This window comes from Peromyscus californicus, unplaced genomic scaffold, assembly GCF_007827085.1.
Source record: "Peromyscus californicus insignis strain IS unplaced genomic scaffold, ASM782708v3 Scaffold_10__1_contigs__length_136768540, whole genome shotgun sequence".
Lineage (NCBI taxonomy): Eukaryota > Metazoa > Chordata > Mammalia > Rodentia > Cricetidae > Peromyscus > Peromyscus californicus.
This window is the reverse complement of record NW_026294391.1, coordinates 100,634,049-100,647,988: the sequence shown is the minus strand read 5'-3', so window position 1 is coordinate 100,647,988 and position 13,940 is coordinate 100,634,049. Positions and strand designations below refer to the sequence as shown.

Sequence of the window (13,940 nt, the reverse complement as noted above, 5' to 3'; positions counted from 1 at the left end):
GTGCCTCCACATGGGAGGCCTTGCCTTCTTGTGGGAGGGAGTGGGGGATAGGTTGGGAGGGGAGGCTCGGGGGGGCGGGGCAGGAGGAGGGAAGGGGGATCTTTGATTGGTGTGTAAAATGAAGGAAAAAATTTTCTTAATTAAAAAAAGAGAAAAAAATTCTCAATGAAGTTCTAAATGAAACAAGATACAATCTTTCATAAGCATATGTGCTAGTTAGTTTTATCAGATTGACATGATTTAGGATCTCCTAGAAAAAGAATCTCGAATAGAATTGTCTAGACTAGGTTGGTCTGTGGACATGCCTGTGAGGGATTTTAATTGGTTTAATTGAAGTGAGAAGACAAACTTTTTTCATGGGAGAATGAACTGAATGAGTGGGAGAGAGTGAGCTGAGCGCTGCATGTGCTCTTCACTCTTTGGTCCTGATTATGTATTTGATGTGACCAATCAGCTCCCTGAGCTTCTGTTTCTGTGACTTTCTACCTGTGGTGGACTGGAACCTGGAGCTGTGAGCCCAACGAAATACTTTCTCCCCTAAATTGCTTTCTTTTTTCTTTTCAAGATTTTTGGGCAGGTGAGATGGTTTAGTGGAGAAAGGCAATTGCCAGCCAAGCTTGATGACCTGAATTTTATTTCTGGAAGCCATACAGTGGAAGGAGACAACCAACTCCCAAAAGTTGTCCCCTGACCTCGACACATTCCATGGTGCATGAGAGCCAGACAAATAGACACACAATAAATATTATTAAAATTTTAAAATATTACTTCTGGCTTTAAATGTGTTATGTGTGTGCCTCTATGTGGCTTCGTGCACATGAATGCAATGACCACGGAGGCTAGAAGAGAACATCAGATCCCCTGGAGCTGGAGTTACAGGAAGCTGTGAGCGGCCTGAGATGGGTGCTAGAAACCAAACTTGGGTCCTCTGACAGAGCAGCTAGCACTCTTCTTTTTTTCTTATAAAAGAAAACATTTAATTGGGGCTGGCTTACAGTTTCAGAGGTTTAGTCTGTTATCATCACAGTGGGAAGCATGGCAGTGTGCAGGCAGACATGGTGCTGGAGAGACAGCTGAGAGTTCTACGTCTTGATCTGCAGGCAGCAGGAAAAAGCTAGGCCTGGCTTGAGCTTCTGAAACGTCAAAGCCCGCCCCCAGTGACACACCTCCAACAAGACCACACCTATTCCAACAAGGCCACACCTCCTCTAATGCCACTCCCTATATGGACCAAGCATTCAAACACATGAGTCTATGGGGGCCATACCTATTCAACCATCACATGACTTAATCTTGAAAGAATCTCTGATTGCTAGGCACCACATCCTCAAAGTTCCATAACCTCCCCCAAACAGTACCACCATCTGGAGACAAAGGGTTCAAGTACATGAGCCTATGAGGGAACATTTCTCTTTCAAATCAACACACCTCAGTAGTCTCCAAATTTTGAGATGAAGCCACACTCGCTGTTATTGGCTTTGATGATAGGCCTGCAGGTTCAAGAAGATCAAGGCTGGTGTATCGGATATCACTTAATGTTTCTGTGATAAGTGTGTCTAGGTTGTTTCCCTGGTATTTCCAGGTTAGAACCTGTGCATTGTTTCACTTTTATGTAGATTGATCTTTATAACACAGGACATTGATTGGCTGTTTACAGCTCACACCAGGATGAAACAGGATGTTATTGCAGAGAACACAAAAATAATTTTGATACACCACAACAGAAGTTTGTAAAACTCACTGAACGTGGGACTGGAGAGATGTGGCTCAGAGGTAAAGATCACTGACTGCTCTTCCAGAAGACCCAAGTTTGGTTCCAAAAACATTTATGTCAGGTGCCTAATAAATGCCTGTAACTCCAACTGAAAGGACACATCTTCTGGCCCCCATGGGTACCCATACATACATGTCATTAATACATAGACAATACTCAGTTACATAAATAAAGATAAATAAAAATTTTTGTTTGTTTTCCCAGGCAGAGTTTCACTGTGCAGCCCTGGCTGTCCTGGAACTCACTCTGTAGACCAGGCTAACCTTGAAGTCACAGAGATCTGCCTGCCTCTGCCTCTTGTGTGTTGGGGTTAAAGGCCTGCACCACCACTGCCCAGCATAAAAAATAAACAAACAACAGAAAAAAAACTTTTATGGGCTAGAGAGGTGTCTCAGCCATTAAACCCTAATGCTTAAGACAAAAACCAAGCTGGGTATGTGGGGATGACACTTAGTGATAGAAAGTTTGTGTACCACACTCAAGGCCCTGGCTTCCTCTAGCACAGGGAAGGAAAAACGGGGGTGGGGGGATGGGGACTTAGTTGACTTGACCTTTGACCTTTGGGGAGCCAGACAGAGTTGGACTTGTACTGGTAACTTGCCGCTTGCTAGCAGGTAGCGTTGGTGGTCTCCCTCTCTGTCCGGGATGATGGGGTTTCCCAGTCCCCTCGCTCCCGAAAGGTGCCTGTGGTTGTTGCTGTTTACAGTCTGTTGGATTCCTCAGGTGACGTGCTGGTGGTCCCCATCAAGCTCCACAAGTGTCCTTTCTGCCCTTACACTGCCAAGCAGAAGGGCATCCTCAAGCCGCACACCCGATCGCACACAGGTGGGCGGCCTTACCCCTGAGAGACCTGTGGCAAGAGGTTCACAGGACAGGAGCACCTCCGGAGCCACGCCCTGAGCCTAAGTGTCCGTGATGCGGCTGCCGGGCTATGTCCACTTCCTGATCTGAGGGTCAGCCTGTCTTTCACTTCTCTGTCCCCCACCCACCCACCCGAGGTTTTTAGAGAATTTGGTGACGTTTTCTTTTACCAGATTAAAGTCGGTTGGTGGTGCTTAGAAAGTTAACACTGGCATGGGAACAGAGAAATTTTTTTTTTTTTTTTGGTTTTTCGAGACAGGGTTTCTCTGTGTAGCTTTGCACCTTTCCTGGAACTCACTCGGTAGCCCAGGCTGGCCTCGAACTCACAGAGATCCGCCTGGCTCTGCCTCCCGAGTGCTGGGATTAAAGGTGTGCACCACCACCGCCCGGCCAACAGAGAAATTTTTTAAGAAGCTTAGTTTTTGCTCAAGGATGGCTGTCATGAGGCCAGAACTGTCAGGGACGGCAGACTGTGGGCCTTTTCCCCTGATATGGATGTAGAGTAAGCTGTAGCCCCAATTTTCCATCAGACTCAGTGCACTGGGGTGGGAGAGCAATGTATTTCCATTTTTTTTTACAGCAAGTACTGCTGAGTCGTCTCTCCAGCTCCTCGAGCCCTTTTCTGTGACATTTACCGTGTCCACTTGTGATGACAGGTCCACAGATCCAACCGTCCAGTCATCTGCAAAGGCTGTCCAAGAACCTTCACCAGCCACCTGTCGCAGGGGCTGCGGCGCTTCGGGCTGTGTGACAGCTGTACGTGTGTTACAGACGCTCATGACGAAGATGACGACTTGATGCCTGTCAACCTTAGCCTGGTGAAGGCTGCATCCGAAAGCCACGAGAAGAGTGACACGGATGACTGGCCCATCTGTGTGGAGTCTGGTGAGGAGAATGACCCAGCAGCTAGCACTCTTCACCACTGAGCCATCTCTCTAGCTCCCCTGAGTTGCTTTTGTTAGGATATTGTATCACAGCAACAGCTGACAAACTAAGAGAACACACTACTGACATTCCTGGGGAATACTGAGTATAGACACACCCCAGAAGACATGTTTTACCTTTATGAGCAAAGCAGAGTTAAGCTTTTGACTCAGATCACTGTTGAACAGGTTTTGCAGCTACAGGGTCTGGTGGGATCTTTGAAAACCATGGTTATGGGACTGTCTTGTACGTTACAGAAGGACAGCATCCTTCCCCCTTTCTATTGAATGCTGGCAGAATACCCTATTGTGGTACCTCCCTTTGAGTTTCCAAACTGTACCCTTACTAGGCAATGCCGTTCCTGTTGAGAACCACTGCTCAAGCTGTTGCCTTTGCTGGGAATGCTCTGTCCACCCATGTTTGCAGAGCCCGTTCTTTCTTGCTTTCTTTCAGAGCTAAGTTTAAATGTCATCTCTTTTCAGAGGGCTTGACTGGCCACAGTCTTTAAAGCCACCTCCCCCCAACTCAGTCGACTACATTGCTCCCTTTCAGATCACGGCCCTGCTTTTAGTGCGCTCTTTTCTTTAATGAATTGTTCTAGTTCTCTGTAAGTGACACCCAGTTACCTCTCAAAATTGACTCCCAATGACCAAGAAGGAAAATCAGCATTTAGCATGACTCTTCCTTGACAGCCTTTCTCTAAACTGTTGATCTTCCTCCCTTGGTTAATCCTTTCTGCCCAGAGGCATTTCTCTTAGTTGATTCCAGATCCTGACAAGTTGACAGTCAGGATTAACCATCATTGCATTCATCTATTTTTGTCTCCCTGGACACCAGATGCTATTTATGCTCTTGACTCCATGGGGGTCAAGTCTCACACTACCCCCTTTGGTGATTTGAAGGAGAATGGCCCCTATAGGCTCACATATTTGAATACTTGGTTCCCAGCTGGTGAAACTCTTTGGGAAAGATGAGGTGTGGCCTTGTTGGAGGAGGTGTGTCACTGGGGGTGGGCTTTTCCATTTCCAATTAGCTCTCTCTACCTCATGGTTGAGTCTTAAGATGTGAGCTCTCAGTTACTGCTCTGGAGACATGCCTGCTGCTATGCTCCCCCAAATATATCAATCAATAAGGCTGGTGAGATGACTCTAAGACTGACGACCTGAATTTGATCCCCAGGATAGAAGGAGGGACCCAACTTTTCTGAGTTGTTTTCTGACCTTCACACACACGCATACTTCCCCCAATTAATAAATGTAAGTAAAAAACAAAAGTAAATCAGCTGGTAGATTTACAAATAAACAAGCCACTATCATCCCTAGCTCACTGGTCCTATAGAGAAATTCCATGAAACAATCAGGGAACAATTGTAATATTATATGTGTTCAGTTAAATATCCACCCAACTCATAAGGCTCCTATGAAAAAAGAAAATTACAGACTGTTCTTTTTCATGAGCATACATGGAGAATCCCAAAATAAAACACTTGCAATAGAGTTGCATTTGTCTTAGTAATAAAACAGAACAATTATTAGAAAAAGCTATTAATTTAATAAACTAGGATAATAGAACAAAGGAGCCCAAACTAGCTCTTCTTTTTATGTAACAACAATTAATGAAAAAAAGAGGCCATGGATTTGAAAGAGAGCAAGGAGGAGTGTATGGAGGGTTTGGAGGGAGGAAGGGAAGGGGAAAATGATAGAATTATGTAAAAATCTCAAAAAAAAATTTTAAAATACCTTATATTTTTATTTTTAAGTGTGTGTGTGTGTGTGTGTGTGTGTGTGTGTGTGTGTGTGTGTGTATGTGTGTGTGTGTGTGTGTAGATCTGTACATATGAGTGCAGGTGTCATCAGAGACCAGAAGAGAGTATCAGGTCCCTTGGAGCTAGAGTTACATACAGGTGGTCATGAGCTGTCTCTTGTCTGTGCTGGGAATTGAATGTAGATCTTTTGGAACAGTAGTACATACTTTTAAACCACTGAACAATCTCTCCAGCCCCTTAGCACCTCTTTTTCAATCTTGTTCTGTAATGAGGAGCAGTAATAAAAATTGCGACAAGAAGGGAAAATAAATAAAATGTAAGGATTGATCAAAATGACAAACTATGTACGGTCTACATAAAAATATAAGAAAGTCTATATGAACGATTTAAAAGGACTAGTTAACAAGGTTGGAGGATACATAAGAGCAATATAAAATATTCAATACTGCAACAATGTGAGCCTAGAATAGTAATAAAAACTAAAAGAAATCCAGGAATAACCAGACAAAAGATGTGCAGATCCTAGATGCAAAACAATACATTTGCTCTCTGAAAAATATTTGTATTTGTTATTTTTTCATTGTTATAACAAAACACTCAACAGAATCAATGTAAGAGGGAAAAGCTTATTTTCCTTCATGGTTTCAGATGTATTTCCTTCCGTCATGGTGGGGAAGAGCAGCTTCATGGTGAATAGAGTCTAAGATAGTGTCTTGTTCACATTGCAGCAGGAAAGTTTGGAATCAGAAACAGGTATATCTTTCAAAGGCTATCCTGGAGTCATTTATTTCTTCTACCAAGACTCCACCTCCTAAAGTCTTCACTGTCTTCAAAGTAGCACCATGGTCTGGGGACCAGCTGTTCAAACTATGAGCATGTAAATGTTTCATATTCAAATCATAAGAATATTAAAGAAAATTTCAGTTAATGAAGGGGTAAAATCAGTTCACGTTTAGGGAAGTCTTACTAATGTAATGGTATAAAACTCTTTATATTCATTTAGGTATTTGATATAATTCCAGTTGACATTCCAAATAGGACCAAGGATAGTCAAGACAATATGAAAACACCAATGCACCCTACCAGATTTCAATACTTTCTAAAAGTTTTAGTAATTAAGACAGTGCAGAGAAAAATAGGTCTATGAAATATATAGAGCCCAGAAACAAAACTACATACAAATTGAAACTTGATTCATGAACAGTGTAGAAATGAAGAATTATTTGATAATGTTCCTGGAACCATTGGTTATTCAGATGGAAAACCAAAATTCCATCTTAATCACAAACCATTTACATAAACAAGCTCAATGTGATTTAATATTTTTAATTAAGAAAATTTTTTATTATTTTACATATCAACCACAGATCCTCCTTTCTTCCCTCCTCTTGCCCTCCAGTCTCTCTCTACCCCAAGTGCCCCTATTCCCTTCTCAGACAAGGTAAGGCCTCCCATGGGGAGTCAGCAGAGCCTGGGACATTCAGTTGAGGCAGATCCAAGCCCTTACCCCTGAATCAAGGCTGTGCAAGGTGTCCCACCATAGGTAGTGGGCTCCAAAAACCTGCTCATGCACCAGGGATGGATCCTGATCCTATTTGGGGGGGGGCTTAAGCAGATCAAGCTACACAACTGTCTCACCTACGCAGAGGGCCTAGTCCAGTCCCATGGAGGCTCCACAGCTGTTGGTCTAAATTTCATGAGTTTCCACTAATTTGATTTGATTGTCTTTGTAGGTTTTCCCATCATGATTTTGATGCCTGGAACTCAGCCTGGTGCTTGGCTGTGGATCTCTGCATCTGCTTTCATCAGTTACTGGATGAAGGCTCTATGATGACAGGGTATTCACCAATCTGATTACTGGGGTAGGCCAGTTCAGGCACCCTCTCCACTATTGCTAGTAGTCTAAGCTGGGGTCATCCTTATGGATTCCTGGGAATTTCCCTAGCATCTGGTTTCTCCCTAACCCCATAATGTCTCCTTCTACCAAGATATCTCTTTTTTAAAAAATATAATTTATTTATTTTTATTTTATTTGCATTGGTGTTTTGATGCATGTATGACTATGTGAGGATGTCAGATCTTGAGTTACAGACAGTTGTGAGCTGCCATGTGGGTGCTGGGACTTGAACCCAGGTCCTCTGGAAGAGCAGTCATTGCTCTTAACCACTGAGCCATCTCTCCAGCCCCCCCAAGATATCTCTGTTATTGTTCTCCCAATCCGTCCCTCACCCAGCAGCTAGGTTCTGGCTATTTTGAATAATGCTGCTGTGAACATAGTTGAGCATGTGTCCTTGTGGTTAGATTGAGCATTCCATGGGTATATACCCAAGAGCAGTACAGTTGGGTCTTGAGGTATATTGATTCCCAATTTTCTGAGAAACCACCATACTGATTTTCAAAGTGGCTGTATAAGTTTGCACTCCCACCAACAGTGGAGGAGTGTTCCCCTTGCTCCACATCCTCTCCAACATAAGCTGTTATCAGTGTTTCTGATCTTAGCCATTCCAACAGGTGTAAGATGGTATCTCAGAGTTGTTTTGACTTGCATCTCCCTGATGGCTAAGGATGTTGAGCAATTCCTTAAATGTTGTTCAGCAATTTGAAATTCTTCTGTTGAGAATTCTCTATTTAGCTCTGTAGCCCATTTTTTAATTGGAGTTTTTGATATTTTGATGTCTAGTTTCTTGAATTCTTTATATATTTTGGAGATCAGCCATCTGTCAGATGTGTGGTTGGTGAAGATCTTTTCCCATTCTGTAGGCTGTCGTTTTGTCTTATTTACTGTGTCCTTTGCCTTACAGAGGCTTCTCAGTTTCAGAAGGTCCCATTTATTAATTGTTACTCTCAGTGTCTGTGCTACTGGTGTTATATTTAGGAAGTGGTCTCCTGTGCCAGTGCATTCAATACTACTTCCTACTTTCTCTTCTAACAGGTTCAGTGTAACTGGATTTATGTTGAGGTCTTTGGATTTGAGTCTTGTGCATGGCGATAGATGTGGATCTATTTGCATTCTTCTATATGCTGCCATCCAGTTATGCCAGGACTATTTGTTGAAGATGCTTTCTTTTTCCCATTGTACAGTTTCGGCTTCTTTGTCAAAAATCAGGTGCTCATGGGTGTGTGGACTAATGTCAGGGTCTTCAACTTGATTCCATTGGTCCACATGTCAGTTTTTATGCCAATACCAAGTTGTTTTTTTTATTACTATAGCTCTATAGTAGAGCTTGATGTCAGGGATGGTGATGCCTCCAGAGGTTGCTTTATCGTACAGGATTGTTTTAGCTATCCTGAGTTTTTTGTTTTTCAACATGAAGCTGAGTATTGTTCTTCTTTCCAGGTCTGTGAAGAATTGTGTTGGGATTTTGATGGGAAATCTGTATATTGCTTTGGAAAGATTGCCATTTTTACTATGTTAATCCTACCTATCCATGAGCATGAGAGATCTTTCCATTTTCTGATATCTTCTTCAATTTCTTTCTTCAGAGACTTAAAGTTCTTGTCAAACAGGTCTTTCACTTGTTTAGTTAGTTACCCCAAGGTATTTTATATTATTTGTGGCTATTGTAAAGGGTGATGTTTCTCTGATTTCTTTCTTAGCCCATTTGTCATTTGTATATTGGAGAGCTATTGATTTTTTTTTTAGTTAATCTTGTATCCTGCCACATTACTGAAGGTGTTTATCAGCTGTAGGAGTTCCCTGGTAGAGTTTTTGGGGTCACTTATGTAAACTATCATATTTTCTGCAAATAGGGAAAGTTTGACTTCTTCCTTTCCAATTTGTATCCCCTTGATCTCCTTTTTTTGTCTTCTTACTCTAGCTAGAACTTTGAGTACTATATTGAATAGATATGGGGAGAGTGGACAGCCTTGTCTTGTTCCTGATTTTAGTGGAATCACTTTGAGTTTCTCTCCATTTAATTTGATGTTGGCTGTTGGCTTGCTGTAAATTGCCTTTATTATGTTTAGGTATGTTCCTCGTATTCCTGATCTCTTCAGGACCTTTATCATGAAGGGGTGTTGGATTTTGTCAGAAGCTTTTTTAGCATCTAATGAGATGATCATGTAGTTTTTTTTCTTTCAGTTTGTTTATATGATGTATTACGTTGACAGATTTTCATATGTTGAACTATCCTTGCATCTCTGGGATAAAGCCTACATGGTCATGGTGGATAATTTTTTTGATGTGTTCTTGGATTTGGTTTGACAATATTTTATTGAGTATTTTTGCATCAATATTCATGAGGGAGATTGGTCTGTAATTCTCTTTCTTTGTTGCATCTTTGTGTGGTTTAGGTATTAGGGTAACTGTAGCCTCATAAAAGGAGTTTGGTAATGTTCCTTCTGTTTCTATTGTGTGGAACAATTTGAAGAGTATTGGTATTTGCTCTTATTTGAAATTCTGGTAGAATTCTGCACTGAAACCATCTGATCCTGGGCCTTTTTTTGGTTGGGAGACTTTTAGTGATTGTTTCTATTTCCTCAGGGGTTATAGGTCTATTTAAATTATTTATCTGGTCTTGATTTAACTTTGGTATGTGGTACCTTCCAGAAAATTGTCCATTTCTTTTAGATTTTCCAATTTTGTGGAGTATAGGTTTTTGAAGTATGACCTGATGATTCTCTGGATTTCCTTGTTGTCTATTGTTATGTCTCCCTTTTTATTTCTGATTTTGTTAATTTGGATGTTGTTTCTTTGCCTTTTCGTTAGTTTGGATAAGGACTTGTCTATCTTGATGATTATCTCAAAGAACCAAGTCTTTGTTTCATTGATTCTTTGTATTGTTCTCTTTGTTTCTATTTTGTTGATTTCAGCCTTCAATTTGATTATTTCCTGGTGTCTATTCCTCCTGGGTGAGTTTGCTTCTTCTTGTTCTAGAGCTTTAAGGTGTGCTGTTAAATCGCTAGTGTGAGATTTCTCCAACTTCTTTATGTGAGCATTTAGTGCTATGTATTCTTCCGTAAGCACTGCTTTCATAGTGCCCCATAAGCTTGGGTATGTTGTACATTCATTTTCATTGAATTCTAGGAAGTCTTTAATTTCTTTATTTCTTCCTTGACTCATTGGTGATTTAGTTGAGCATTATTCAATTTCCATGAGATTGTAGGCTTTCTGTAATTTTTGTTGTTGTTGAAATTTAACTTTAAACCATGGTGGTCTGATATAGGAGGTTATTCCAATTGTTTTGTATCTGTTGAGATTTGCATTGTGGCCAAGTTTGTGGTCGATTTTAGAGAAGGTTCCATGGGGTGCTGAGAAGAAAGTATATTCTTTTGTTTTATGGTGGGATGTTCTGTAGATATCTATTAAGTTCGTTTGTGTCATAACATCTGTTAGATCCCTTATTTCTGTTAAGTTTCTGTCTGGGAGACCTGTTCATTGGTGAGAGTAGGGTGTTGAAGTTTCCCACTACTAGTGTGTGGGGTTTGATGTGTAATTTAAGCTTTAGTAATGTTTCTTTTAGATATGTGGGTACCCTTGTGTTTGGGACATAAATTTTCAGAATTGAGACTTCATCTTGGTGGATTTTTCCTGTGATGAATATGTAATGTCCTTTCTGATCTCTTTTGATTGATTTTTGTTTGAAATTTATTTTATTAGACATTAGGATAGCTACACCAGCTTGCTTCATAAGTCCATTTGATGGGAAAGTCTTTTCCCAGCCTTTTATTCTGAGATAGTGTCTGTCTTTGAAGTTGAGGTGTGTTTCTTGTATGCAGCAGAAGGATGGATCCTGTTTTTGTATCCATTCTGTTAGCCTGTGTCTTTTTATAGGTGAATTGAGTCCATTGATGTTAAGGGATATTAATGACCAGTGATTGTTAATTCCTGTTATCTTTTGGTGGTAGTGTGTGTGTATTTCCCTTCTTTGGGATTTACTGCTGTGGGTTATCTATTGCCCGTGTTTTCATGGGTGTATCTGACTTTCTTAGGTTGGAGTTTTCCTTCTAGTGCTTTCTGTAGGGCTGGATTTGTGGATAGGTATTGTTTAAATCTGGTTTTGTCTTGGAATATCTTGTGCACTCTGCCTATGGTGATTAGAAGTTTTGCTGGGTATAGTAGTCTGGGCTGGCATCCATGGTCTCTTAGCGTCTGCATTACATCTGTCCAGGACCTTCTGGCTTTCAGAGTCTCCATGGAGAAGTCAGGTGTTATTCTGATGGGTCGGCCTTTATAAGTCACTTGGCCTTTTTCCTTTGCTGTTATTAATATTCTTTCTTTATTCTGTATGTTTAGCAGTTTGATTATTATGTGGTGAGGGAACTTTTCAGGGGGGTCTAGTCTGTTTGGTGTTCTATAGGCTTCTTGTATCTTCACAGGTATTTCCTTCTTTAAGTTGGGAAAGTTTTCTTCTATAATTTTGTTGAATATATTTTCTGTGCCTTTGAGTTGGTACTCTTCTCCTTCTTCTACCCCTATTATTCATAGGTTTGGCCTTTTCTTGGTGTCCCAGATTTACTGAACGTTTTGTTATTGTGGTTGATATATTGTGCATGTTAGAATTCTGCCCTACTCCAGTTGCATGACCACACATGAGCAGTTCAGGAGTTAAGCAAAGGGTCTTCCATTTTACATCATCAGTGTGCCCTGGTGACTATGTGCGTGAGGCGTGATCATGCAATCAGTGTGTGTGTGGAGTAGCTCCATAAGTCCACCTGTGCATGTTCACTGGGAACCCTTAAAAAGCTGGATGCAGACCCCACCCTCTCTCTCTCTGTTCTGCTCTGCTCTCTCTCTCCTCCATCATCTTCCCTCTCTCTGCACGTGCTTTTCTGCCCAGGCCTGGTTCTCTTGTCTCCCCCCTCCTCCTAATAAAGCTCTAAAACTAATACTGGGTTCTGTCGTGACCATGACCGTGACCTTTCCATGCAGTAACCAGCGCCGCCACCAGTGCTGCTTATTATTCATTTCAGTACACCCCAATAAACTTATCTGAGGGCCAGAGAACAGAACAGCCACTATATTAAACATAGGTTTGGGCAGTGGTAGCACATGCATTTAACCCTAGCATTCAGGAGGCAGAGATCCATCTGGATTTCTGTGAGTTCAAAGCCATACTGGAAACAGCCAGGCATGGTGACACACGCCTTTAATCCCAGGAAGTGATGGCAGGAATCAGAAAGGTATATAAGGTGTGAGGACCAGGAACTAGAGCCTTTTTTAAGCTTTTGGCTTTTAGCAGCAGTTCAGCTGAGATCCATTTCGATGAGGACTCAGAGGCATCCAGTCTGAGGAAACAAGATCAGCTGAGAAATTGGCAAGGTGAGGTTGGCTGTGGCTTATTCTGTCTCTCTGATCATTCATCATTCACCCCAATGCCTGGCTCTGGGTTTGTTTTTATTAATAAGACCGTTTAAGATTCATGCTACTCCAGGACAATATGGCACCATCCCTGAAGTGGCCTTTGCAATCCGGAAAAGGTATAGTGCCCTTTTCTTCGAAGGCAGCTGAACAGGCAGTGGGCCGATGGCTTCTGATGTGCAGTGGAACAGCAGCTGAAACAGTTATTCTTGAAGAGTAACTAAGCTCACACTTCTAAATGGTAGACTGGCATTTAATAGAGGGATGCAGAGAAGAATGGGATGCTGAGATGAAGACACACACACACACACACACACACACACACACACACACACACACAGCCAAGAAGAATAGACAGCTGAATTAAAAAAACATCAACAATTTCCAGAATTTAAAATCCTGAATCATGACATGACACTAGTGGAATTCATGTATTTCTGGTATATGCACTGCTCTCACCAAATGTGAGGTCGAACTGTTGACCTTGTGTACATCCTACTTCACAAATGAGTCTGTCAGATATGCTAAGCCTATAGGCTGAAGATGATGCCCCAACACTGTGGAGAAACCTCAGGTGACTGTCCAGGCAGCTGGCTGTTTCTGTCAACTCACATTTTTTTCTGGAAGCTGCTTGCGTGCAGTTCCTGTTTTTATTTTTTATTAGGTAATTATTATTTCCTTCTTGTGTCTCTGAGGGAGTTGAAGATTAGTTAGTTATAGTTGAAGATTAGATAGTTATAGTTTTCTTTGTTAAGAATTTCAGAAAAGAAACTCACTAAAGAGGTATAAATGTATAAATTTTAAAGACGTTATAAGATAGTTCTGTTAGTAATATAAGTTAGGACAGAAAGTGAATCAGGTACATTTTGGACTTACCAAAATAGGATAGATAATGGAATTATTTTCTCTGAATTTGTCAAATACAAATGGACTAGACATTGTTTAGGTATTTATTACTTGTATATATGGTATATAGTTATTGTACTTTTGTATATAGTTTTTCTTATATTATTTATAACTTTTTTCCTTTTTTCTTTTTATTAAAATAGAAAAGGGGAAAAAGAATTTGTACTGTATCAAGCTGATAATAGAAAAAAATAAATAAACAAATAAAAAAAATTCATGCTACATGTTATGACCTTTTTTGCTTTAGTGTTTTTTTTTTGACTGACAAATATATTTCCTCTACTGTATCTTCCATGCCAGAGATCCTCTCTTCCATCTCTTGTATTCTGTTGGTTATGCTTGCGTCTGTGTTTCCTGTTCATTTACTCAGATTTTCTATTTTCAGCATTCCCTCAGTTTGTGTCTTCTTC

General features: G+C 41.0%; 1 pseudogene; it reads left to right on the top strand.

Annotated features, from left to right (window-relative positions):
* The first annotated feature begins 301 nt into the window (after positions 1–301).
* On the top strand, positions 302–13,681 carry LOC128117490 (zinc finger and BTB domain-containing protein 8B-like; annotated as a pseudogene).
* The last annotated feature ends 259 nt before the right edge of the window (positions 13,682–13,940 follow it).